This window comes from Pomacea canaliculata, linkage group LG11 (assembly GCF_003073045.1).
Source record: "Pomacea canaliculata isolate SZHN2017 linkage group LG11, ASM307304v1, whole genome shotgun sequence".
NCBI lineage: Eukaryota > Metazoa > Mollusca > Gastropoda > Architaenioglossa > Ampullariidae > Pomacea > Pomacea canaliculata.
The window spans coordinates 9,832,265-9,844,553 of NC_037600.1; positions in this window are offsets into that span (position 1 = coordinate 9,832,265).

The window sequence follows — 12,289 nt, forward strand, 5'->3', positions numbered from 1 at the left end:
ACACACACCTACCTGTAACACCAACACGGAGACTGTGTAGGAACCTGGCCACGTCACGACCGCACGTCACACATTCACCTGGAGTGTCACCTGAGTGACCTTGACCTCGGTGATACAGTCGTGTGACTAGCGGGCCGTCTGTGTGGTCGGGCACACCTCGCTCACTGTACGGCAGGACAGAACGGTGCCTAGTGATCAAGTTGTCCTGCGCGACTTCCCTGACAACTGCTGGAGGAGAGCGGAGGGGTCTGGTTAAACATTCCACTTGCCAGCCGGCGGGTGCGTATTTATGGTGACAACTTGCCGCCCAAACATGCAGACGAGCATACTGTGTCAGCAGCTTGTCACACACAGTGTAGAAGTAAAACCTGTGACAGACATGAGTGTTACAGTAGTTACCGTCACACACAGCTTCCTGCTGGTCAAAGGTCGTGGAGCGCACAAACATCACAAGTTTTCAATTCCTGTCAAAGTATTTTATGAAATATCAGGAACAGAAATATCACTTTAAATCGCAATAAAGAACAACTTTGTGTCACGTGTTCAGAGTATGTCTGTGTTTGTGTGACTAGACAGTAAATGTTTAATACGTTGATGTCAAGGGGAGGCTAATTGTATGATAAGTTAACTGACACTTTACATAACAATGTGTGTGAATATCGGTGAATGTTGTGGTTGTGTGTGTGTAGATATGTATACATTAGTGAGGGAGGCAAGAGCCAATATATGTCTGTTGTCTGAAGCAAAATGTGTAAATATACTTATAAATGTATCTTGTACAAAGAAAATTAATGAATTGACAAGCACTTCAGTTTGTTATTGAAAAGAATTGTGTACAGATGTACAAAACTGATGTTTAAGGGACTCATCTGGTTCAACATGTACATGTACACGTACGAAAAATATATCTCTCTCTTTCTGTGTTTATGTCATCTATAGTAGACAAACGATGAGATGGTGAAACTGACTGCAAGATAAGTAGTAAATATAGTTGTCGTACATGTGTAACTTACAAAAGAAATTCTACCTGAAAATATATTAAACATGCAAAATACATAAGTAGCAAGTTTGTTCTGCCTTACTTTGAAAATAAAGTCTTAAATGTACATTCAGTATTATTATCATTGTTTTGGCTGTTGAACATGTATTGAATCCATCGACTGGTGTCCTCTTCTGTTCCACATCTTTGTTCACCTTCGTTGTCTTCAAGTCAGTGCTGACTGTCGCAATGTGTTCATCAGGACAAATCACAACTTTCTCATTTTATTTTACCAGCAGTCTTGTAGCACATCCATCTCGGCTTTTCTTGCTTTTATACCTAGCGTTTCTTTCAGGTGATAGAGGTGAAGGTTTGTCACCTTGGTAACCACGTATGGCAGTTGGCGCATGCGTACAAGTCATTGCAAAAAGCGTCCGCGAAAAAAATAGTGGCGTATACGAGCGAAACTTGCGTGAGCAGGTCACGTGTCCCTTTGATTAAGGAATTATCTCCTGTTAAACACCTGGTGGTCATTATTAGATCACAGCAATCGGCATCTACCTGTCTGTCTATCATCACATCACACGATGTACTACTCACCCGCTCACTTCATCAGCGATGACGTACAACGACCCTCCTCTTGCTGCCTGTGACAAGTCGTGGACGGCCTTCTCCACGTCTTTACCGTCAACAAGATCATACTGCAGGAGGTGAGGCTGACCGGGTGAGACACCTGCTGACTGTTGTGTCTTTACTGTCTGCAGCAACAGGTGATACAGCATGGTGCACGCTGCACGACTCTCCCACCAAGTACTGACAATGTAGACGGGGTGACCACATCGCAGCCATTTTATGCCCATCAGCAGCAGCACCACAGTTTTACCTGTACCGGGCGGTCCGGTGACAAAAAGTCTGGGAGGCGCCGTGTGTAGCAGGTGAAGTTGCTCCGGGAAGAGTGTGATGACAGCAGTGTAGCACTGTCCTGTCCACCACACGGCCTGACCCAGGGTCTTGACACTCACACGTGGAGGACTTGTACATGGCACAGTCACTGTTGTCGCCGGACCACAGAATCTAGTACAGTCACATCAGTTGATGTGTGTGACAAAAACAATTTCTATTTCTTACAGTTAATAATAAGTTAATACTTAACTTCATTTCATTTTTCCCAAATAAAAATAAATGATTTCTATTAAAACTAAAGAATCACTTTTCACTCTCTAACTTATGTTAACTGTAGAACTGGTACCCTGACGTTTTGTCGACGAACATTTCGGCATTTCACAAGAGACCTTTAGCCGAAGTCAAGTGTGTGACGCCCCTTAGCTCACACGTTTCTCTCGCCATTGTATCAAAGTAAGTCTTCCAGTTCTCACGTTCACCTTCCACTGGACAATATTTCTGTTTGTCATCTGTCTCACGTTCCCTCATTAATGTGCAAGATTCTGAGAAGTAAGTAAGCTCTCTCTCTCTGACATAATGCATCAAAAAGTCTGTCTTCGAAACATACGTTGGCTAAACGTCCGCACACGGTAGAACTTTCCTAAAACTTAATTCTATAATCAACACAATGATATGCTCAAAATTAAAAATTGAAGTACTCCAGCTCAATACAAAACAGCATAATAGAAAATTTTAAGGGAAAATATGTTTATAGTATCACAAGTTTAAAGCAGGCAGTTAGTGAGCTGGGAGAAAAATAAGTAGTCAGAAAAAAAAAGAGAATAATTATAACACTGAGACAATGATTCGCCTCCGGCAAACAGTCGGACTTGGATTGCTTACATCTTAGTTTTTTGGTTGAACATGAAAAACAACATCAATGGATGGTTCAATTGCGCTGAAATATATATTCCGTGAACATGACTCCTAACACCTTTCCCACCATGCTAGTCCAGTGTCACACCTTCACTGCTCTTCTTCCTTTTACAATATCATGTTACTCTCAGTTCTTGTTCCTGTCCCTCGTATGCTTTGCATGTCTCGTTCTTGTTCTTAGAAGCTAAGAGATTACTCATTAGGAGTTTGAGTATGCGCTTTACAAATTTAGTATTTTTATTATTACTAGTATGAGTGTGGAGAAAGGTGTTTGCATGTTTTCTTTGTGTGAATGTGGGAAAATCTTTTAGGATATAAACGTCCGGTCTAGGGTGTTACCACTGACTGGTGATAATGACATGTGTACAATGTAAATGTAATGTAAGGTGTGTCACTGAGGTCAGGGTTGTGAGGCGCGTGTAGTCGTGACGTCAGCAGGTGGCTGTTAGTGTAGTTACAGCACGTGTCACCGATTTACCAGCGTGTCAGCAAGTGAGGACTGTCGTATAAACAGTGAATAAAGTGTTTTGCTGGAAATCTCTTCGACTGTAAAGACTCAGTTTCTTGAAGAGGTTGGCACAGCAGACTGAGGACCAACCGACAAGCCGTTGACGACGACATCGGCGTTAGGGACTTGTGCTTCGTCGCACTTCAACATCACATTTCCACATTTTTGCTGTAACATCTGGTAACAGTTACCCAGCCCTGTTCAAGATAAAAATCTTACTTTTGAAATTTAGTAAGTTGACGATTTCTCTGAAGAGAACAGTGACGTGAGCACTGATGTCACATCTAACATCGTACACGACAGGCTTAGACTGTGACAGTGTTGTGACTACACATTATTGTAATATTTACCTGGCTACCAGTGTCTTGTACAACTCAGGTGTCATGTGACTGACAGGTCCAGCCCCAGCCACACGTCGCTGCCACCAGTGTCCGAGTTCCCTCAGCACGTGACTACTGACGTCACACGGGGTCTTGGGGTCAGACAACTGATCACAGCACAGACACAGACCTGGGATGTCATCGGGGTCACTTGCTCCCAGACACCGACACAGGTCCTGTATTAAAAATTTCTCTGGCTTAAAGAGAAATGAGCTAAAATATGTTGAGGTTTTTAACTAACATCTATTAAGCACAATAACATGAAAGTAATTACACAGTTATTATAAAATATATACTAAGCTGTGAAACTAAAGTAAATAGAGTAATACACTAATTGCTTGCGCTATATGTTTTAAAACAATCCAAAATATTATAACTTGGAAAAAAACTTAACAAAATTAAATAAAACTGGTATTTCCAGACACAGCTTCAGAAACTCTTTCAAATCCATAAAAATTTCAAAGATGTCATTTAATTTTTATACAATGTTGGCCAATTCATTTTTTTCCTTTTTTAGAAGCATGTTTGTAGACGTAATGATAAAAGTAGACAGAAAAGAGTTGAAACCTGAGTCAGCTGGGGGTCGCCGGAGATGGCCTGTTGAACTTCATCAGTCGTGAGGTTGGGGAAGGCGATGACCTGAGTGACTAAGATTTTTTTTTTTTTTTTTTTTTTTTTTTTAAGATTTCAAGATTCTTTTATTCTGTCGCCCTCCAGGGGGTATTGAGAAATTAGGAAGTATCAATGCATATACATTCACATTCTTATCATTAAATATAGGGTGTCTCTCATTTACATATATTCAAAATCATCCACTCATTTTTTCCTTTTTCCAATCATTTCGTGTAAACTTGGATATTGTAATCGAGTAGGTTAAAGCATCTGGACATATCAGAACATAGGATAACCACTCTCTTGTTCTCCCTCACTCTCTTTCACAGGTGTTCTGTATTCTTTACTATTTCTTTATCACAGGGGTAATGCACTCCCATCCATCCCTGTGTACTATATATCCCACACACACACGTTTTATCAATTTAACTAATTTACTGTTCTTAGTAATATCTTTACAAATTGAGATAGTCTACTGAGGGTCTTTTTATTTTTTGAGGCTAATAAAGATTTGAATTTGTAAGCATTTGGGTTACGAGTATAGTAGCTTGGTAAGTATTTTTTGCGCTGGGTATCAAATTTGTTACAATTAAAAAGATAGTGGAATTCATCCCCTATGTCCTTGGTGTTGCAGAGTCTACAGAACCTTTCATTTCTAGGGATATCTGTTTGCCTACCTTTATTCACTGGAAAGTGGTTATTCAATGACCTAAATTTTATTAAAGGGAGGTAATCATGTGGGGGTAGGATTTTTAAGTAGGGTTCTAGTAAGAAGCTGCTTTTAAACATTCTATAATTTGAGTATATTTGTTTGGAGTCTAGTTCCCCTAACCAATTCTGGATATACTGGTCCTGTAGGGACCTATCTACTTTCTTCTTGAACCAATCACCTGTTATGCTTATGCTTTTCTGGTTTATCCATATTCCACTTAAGCCAAGGTCTTGCAGCGTTGTCTGGATAGTACTGATATAGCTAGACTTAAGAATGTTTGTTTCGTGTAGATTTAAGAGCATTCTATATGTAGTGCTTGATAGTTTATTACTGTTGCTAATCAATTTAAACCAAAAGCTAAGCATCCTACTTTTAATAAGGAGACTAACAGGGAAGCGACCACATTCTCCAAGCACTATACAAGATGGGTGGACTTTCTTATTTTGAGGACCATTTTATAAAATCTTAGCTGTAGTTTACCACAAATGTCACTAATTCTGATGCCCATATTTCACAACCATAGGTAAGTACTGGAACAATTCTGTCAACATGTCAAGTTGAATATCTAGTGGTAGCTGTGACTTTTTACATTTTTTCAGTAAAGCAAACATGGCTCTTGAGGCTCTGTCATATAGGTCTTTTTGTGCTACTAGAAATTTGTTATTGTAGTTTAGTTTCAGGCCAAGATAGGAGTAATAATCTACTATTTCAAGTTTCTCACCGTTATAAACAAATGTTGGTTTCTTTCTTATTTTACCTCTAGAGAAAATAACTATTTTTGTTTTGTCTGAGTTAATTGTCAGGTTCCACTTGTCACAGTATTTTTTCATGCTGTCTAAAGCATTCTGTAGATTCTCTGGTGTTTCGGATAAAATGACAGTATCATCTGCATATAGGAGTATGAATAATTTAAGAAGCACATCAGTTTCTTGGGGGGTGAGGTTATTTGGTGTCAGTTTGGCTAGTTCTGGGAGACCACTAACAGAGTCTGCTAAGAGATGCGTTTTCAGATCATTAAATAAATTGCAAATAATAGAGGAGATAGGTTTCCCCTTGTCTGACACCATGACTACTTTTAAAAAACTCTGACTGGTTTCCATTAATCTTAACACAGGATTTTGCCTTTTTGTATATATCCTTGATTATATTCATGAATCTTCCCTTGGCTCTAGATCTAGCAATTTTTCCCACAAGTAAGTTCTATCTATCTTGTCGAATGCTTTCTGGTAATCTATAAACGCGCAGAAAAACTCGTTTTTTTCTACTTAGTAAAATTTCGAGGATGCTTTGCATGGTGAATAGGTGGTCAAGGGTGGATAACCCCTGCCGAAAGCCTGCTTGTTCCTGTCCTATGAGATCATTTTCCTCTAGGTAATGTTTTAAGCGTACATTAAGGACACTTGTGAATAGCTTACCAAAACAGCTAAGGATTGTAATGCCACGGTAGTTATTTGGATCACTTGTTCTCCTTTGTTTTTAAAAACTGGTGTTATAATACCTGTTGCCCATTCTGTGGGGCATGACCTGTTGCTAATATGAGGTTAAAGAGGGCTGTGAATAGAGTCAGAGTCTTTGGTTGTGAGAATTTTTAAAAATTCATTTATTATATTGTCATTTCACAAGCTTTATTTCCTTTTAGCTTTTTAGGCAATTAGCAACCTCACTCTCTGTTACTTCACTGTTGAGATAGTTATTGCTAGTTTCAGTGGTATTCACAGTAGGTCAGTTTCAGGTGTGTAATTGCCAGGATTGTTTATCTCCATGAAGTGCTGTAAAAATTCATTACAGGTTGGGGTTTCCTTCTTTATTTATCACTGTTATTCTTGTTCAGAATGTTCCAGAAACCTTTGGGTCTTACTTCTTAAGTGTCTAATTTTCCTAAACCATTTTGCTGGTAGAGTTTAAACTGCTTTCTTATTTCTCTCTTGTAATCCTGTCCAGCTCTATTCATGCGTGATTGGATTCTGGGTTGTTACACGTTTTCGCTTGGCGCCGTGCTTTAAAGAATTCGCGTCTTTTTCTGCGACAGCTGGGTTAAACCATGGTTTGGTTTTAGGTTTTTGACTAGGACTTGCTGTTTCTTTGGGTTGCTGGCATAATGGAGTAGGCCACATCTACTAGCACTATCCAGCATAATATTACATACCTCTTGGGTTAGTGCATCAATCTTGTGTAAGTCTACTTCATGATTTCTTTGTAACAGCTCGTTGACTTCATTTGTTAAGTGGCTAATCTTGTTTGAATCTAGGGAGCTAATAAAGTCATCTTTCATTCTGTTTCTCCATTTGGGTTTCTTTAGTGTTGTGTCCTTCTTTACTTTATCATCATTTAGTAATGGGAGTACTTTGGGTTGAAGGTTTTGTTTGGAAGGTAGTTTGAGGTGGAGTTCTAGTGGACAGTGAATATCAGAATATAACTCATTAAATTCTAGGACATTAAAGTCTTCAATTATATTAAAGAGTTCTCTAGACAGTATGAAGTAATCTACTATGCTTGAGTTTTTACAGGTAAGCTTTCCTGTGTTTTTGTCGGGACCTGCTCTTCCATTGACAATTGCAAGGTTTAGGTTTCTGCATAATTCAATTAGTTTTTACCATTGTTATTAGTACTTTTGTCTTGGGAGACACGTTTTGGTAGATCATAATAATTATTGAGACTACAGTCAGGTTCAGTGGTTCATCACTCAGGTTTTCTGAGATTTGCCCAGTTCTAGCATTTAGGTCTCCCATTATACATATATGTTCTGTTTTAAGAGCAAGAAGGGTCTCCTCGAGTTCACTAAATGCATCTAAATTTACATAGTGTGACCTTCAGGTGGTATGTACATGCCCACAAACATAATATCCTGTCCTATGGCTTCCTTTTTTACTTTTAGAAATAAGGCATCCTGGTTTATCTTGTGATCAACAAAAGAGTAATAATGCACACTATCGCTATCTATATTATTTTTTCCAGATTGCTCTTCAAAAATAGTTACATATTGAGCGAGCGATTCCCTTACTAGCATAAGAACACCTCCCGATCTTCTTACGCATTTTGCTACGGTTCTTGTAGAAAGATACATAGCCATCAATGTGGATCGAATCAGTGTTTGTCTAACTTGCTTTCACACAGGCAACAAATATCGTATGACTTAATCAAGTCTTCTAGGTCTGGGAAAGTTAACTTCGAGGTAACGCCACATACATTCAGGGTAAGGCAGGACAAAAGATTTACTGAGTCCACAGGTTTCTTAGGGTAGGTACTACTACACCGTAGGCCCACGACGGCATGGAATGTCATAACGTGCGTATGCCGGTCGCAAATGTTCAGTACATTGTTGGCTCGCTAGTTGGCAAGACACAGAGTTATCCCCCCCTGGGCTGGCCTAGGCCTGATGATCGGTCGTAAGGGTTTCATCTTCAGGTTCAAGGAAGATACTCGCTGCCGGTGACTCGGACAGATACTCCAATCCAAGAGAGGCGTAGTCAATAGCCTTCACCCCAAGCTTGAAGAGGTCATCTGGGGTCTCGTGGGAAAATGTGTTTATAGTTTCACAAGCTTACAGCAGGCACTTAGTGAGCTGTGAAAAATAAGTACTCACAAAAAAAGAGAATAATAATAACACTGTGATAATGAACACCTCTGGCAAACAGTCGAACTTGGATTGCCCACATGTTTATTTTTTGTTGAATATTAAAAACAACATCAATGGATGATTCAATTGCGCTGAAATATATATTCGTGAACATTACTCCTAACTTTCCCACCATGCTAGTCCTTTGTCACACCTTCCCTGCTCGTCTTTCTTTTACAATATCATGTTACTCTCAGTTCTTGTTCTTGTTATTTGGTTCCTCTGCGTTTTCTGTATTTGAATTTATTCATCTTTAGAAAGTTTTTTACTTCGTGGGGTATTTGTTTATTCTCCTGTCCCTCGTATGCTTTGCATGTCTCGTTCTTGTTCTTAGGAGATAAGAGCTTCTTCTTTGGGAGTTTGAGCATGTATTACAAATTTTATATTTTTTTATTATTATTGTTGTTGCTATTAGGAGTGCTTTTCTGTGTGTGGAGAAAGGTGTTTGCTTGTTTTCATTGTGTGAATGTGGGAAAATCTTCGACGGAAAAAACGTCCGGCCTAGGGTTGGTTACAAGTGACTAGTGATAATGACATGTGTACAATGTAAATATAATGTAAGGTGTGTCACTGAGGTCAGACTTGTGAGGCGCGTGTAATCGTGACGTCACCAGGTGGCTGTTAGTGTAGTTACAGCGCGTGTCGCCGATTTACCAGCGTGTCTGGAAGTGAGGACTATCGTATATACTATTAATAAAGTGTTGTTGGAAATCTCTAAGACTGTAAAGACTCAGTTTCTTGGAGAGGTTGGCACAGCAGACAGCCGACAAGCCGTTGACGACGACATCGGCGTTAGGGACTTGTGCTTCGTCGCTAATCAACATCAACATCACATTTCACATTTTCCCTGTAACATCTGTAACAGTTATCCATCTCTGTTCAAGATAAAAATCTTACTTTTGAAACTTAGTTGACGATTTCTCTGACGACAACAGTGACGTCAGCACTGACGTCACATCTAACATCGTACACGACAGGCTTAGATTGTGACAGTGTTGTGACTATACATTATTGTAATATTTACCTGGCTACCAGTGTCTTGTACAACTGAGGTGTCATGTGACTGACAGGTCCAGCCCCAGCCACACGTCGCTGCCACCAGTGTCCGAGTTCCCTCAGCACGTGACTACTGACGTCACACGGGGTCTTGGGGTCAGACAACTGATCACAGCACAGACACAGACCTGGGATGTCGGCGGGATCACTTGCTCCCAGACACCGACACAGGTCCTGTATAAAAAATCCACTGACTTTAAGTAAAATGAGCTCAATATGTCGAAGTTTTTAACCTACAGATACAAAGCACAATAACATGAGATTTATTACAAAGTTATTATAAAGTATTTAAACAGTTGTGAAACTATAAAAACTAGAGTAATACACTAATTGCTTGTGCGATTCGTTTTCAAATCCATCCAAAATATTAAAACTTGGCTAAAACATAACAAAACTGAATAAAAAATATTAAGTCCAATTCACTACAAACTCTTTCAAACCCATAATTTTATTCTTATACAATGTTGGCAAAATCATTTTTTTTTTGAAACATGTTTGTAGAAGTAAAGATAAAAGTAGACAGAAGACAGATAAAACCTGAGTCAGCTGGAGGTCGCCGGAGATGACCTGTTGAACTTCATCAGTCGTGAGGTTGGGGAAGGCGATGACCTTAGTGACGGGCAGACCTGGAGCGATGTCGGACACCAGGTGAGACAACATGGCCTCCGCCTTGTCCAGCTGTGACATGGCCTCCGTCAGCTTCTTTCTTATGTTTTTGTCTTTATCGTCCTTCGACATATTCAGTGCCTGTGTGTTGTCACCAAATGCCTTCACCTCGCACGTGACTAAACCAAAATGTCGGTTAATGAGAAGCACATCAAAGTCGCCCTGTTTCCAGTTTCGTGGCAGAGCAGATGGGAGGTTGGCCGGTAGGGGGAGCTGTGCAGCTGCAGCAGTGTAACAAGGTTCCCCCAGGTAGTCGCCGAACTGAAGCTGAGTCAGTCCAACCATGACTTCTTTGTTGTCTTCACACAGTTTCTGGAGACAGTAGAGCACCCGTTGCATGGCTGCATCGTCTCTGAGGTCACTGTCCTGAACGAGAGGTGGCTGAGGAATGGAAGCAGCAGCTGATGGAATCATCGCCGTCTGACCTGTCTGACCTGACTGACCTGACTGACCTGACTGTAGGACGAGAACCTCCTGACCAGCTACTGACTGTCTAGTCATGGGCACGCGGTTGACGTAGACAGGAGGCAGGAAGTAGGCGCGAGAGTCGAGATGAGGGAACGCGGCCTCAACCCACTGTAGCCAGAATGTCTGGGCCTGGTCTGGTAATGCTTCCTGTGTCAACACCATTTTAGTAAATTGAAATATACATGTACTGTTGTGTTAAGACATTTTGCATGCTTTGAATTTTTCTCCAATTTGTACCAGCTGGTTATGGCCCACTGTACAATTCTAACATCCATTAAGGCTGATGTCCTGTGTTATTTTCTGCTACACAATATCGTAACACTGTATTGAACAAACAAACAAACCTTTGAGCCAGTCTTTTGATTGATGAGACTAACTGCTGCTTTGATCTGAGAAGCATCACCGCGGATGATGAGAACCTTCATACCTGGTACAGGTGAGGGGTTGGGGTCAAAGTCTACATCAGCGCCTGACTTCTTCTTCACCTCTTCCACAGGACGTGTGTTCGCTAAAAAAATATTATGGTCTGTAGGTCCTTTGTCATTCACATTGATTGAGTGATTACGAATGTTATCTACTTTACTCTTGTTTGCTGTTTATCTTAGTTAGAGCTATTGTTCTTTTGAGAATGAAGTGACTTTAAACATTCCACTCACCTGTGTCAGCAAGTAGCTCAGCCTGTTGGTCAGTCACGGTGTGTAGGTAAACTTCCACCCGGCCATGACCTGTAGAATGTTGTTTACCTCCTCTTCCCTTAGGGCGCTGTCCCTGTGAGAGTTGTTACAGTGAGAAAAATATCACGAGAATGAACACTACAAACATCACTGAGATGATGATGATTGAAGATTGTTGATTGATGATTGATTGCTGAATGATGGATGATGATTACGATGATGACGATGATGACGACGACGACGACGATGATGATTCGAACGCGCTTGGGGAGAAATTCATCAAACTTTTCCGTGTCTTACCTTTTGTGGAGCAGACGGCTGATTACCAGACATTGTTGACAGTTGGCTTCTGTGATGTCACACTGAAGCTTACTAAACAGGTCTGTAATCATTCTGTGATGTCATTGTGGAGTTCAGTAGTTAATATTTTTAGGATGTCATTACATATCAGTAAACAGTAATCACTCTGTGATGTCAGTGGAGCTCAGTCATTATTGAGTGATGTTGCAATACACATCAGTGAGCAGACTTGTAATCATTCAGTGATGTCGTTGTGATACTTTGTCATCTTGATATGACTGACTTTAATTCTAGATCAAACCGACATTGTCAAATATAGTAATATGCTTGACAAAATATGTAAAGCAAGTAAATATCTGTCTGTAAATGTCTGTCTGCGTGTCAGTCTGTCTGTCTTGTCTGTCTGTCTGTCTGTCTGTCTGTCTGTCTGTCTGTCTGTCTGTCTGTCTGTGACACTCACCTGAGTGTGTGAAGTATCAGAGCATGGTGACAGGCAACGG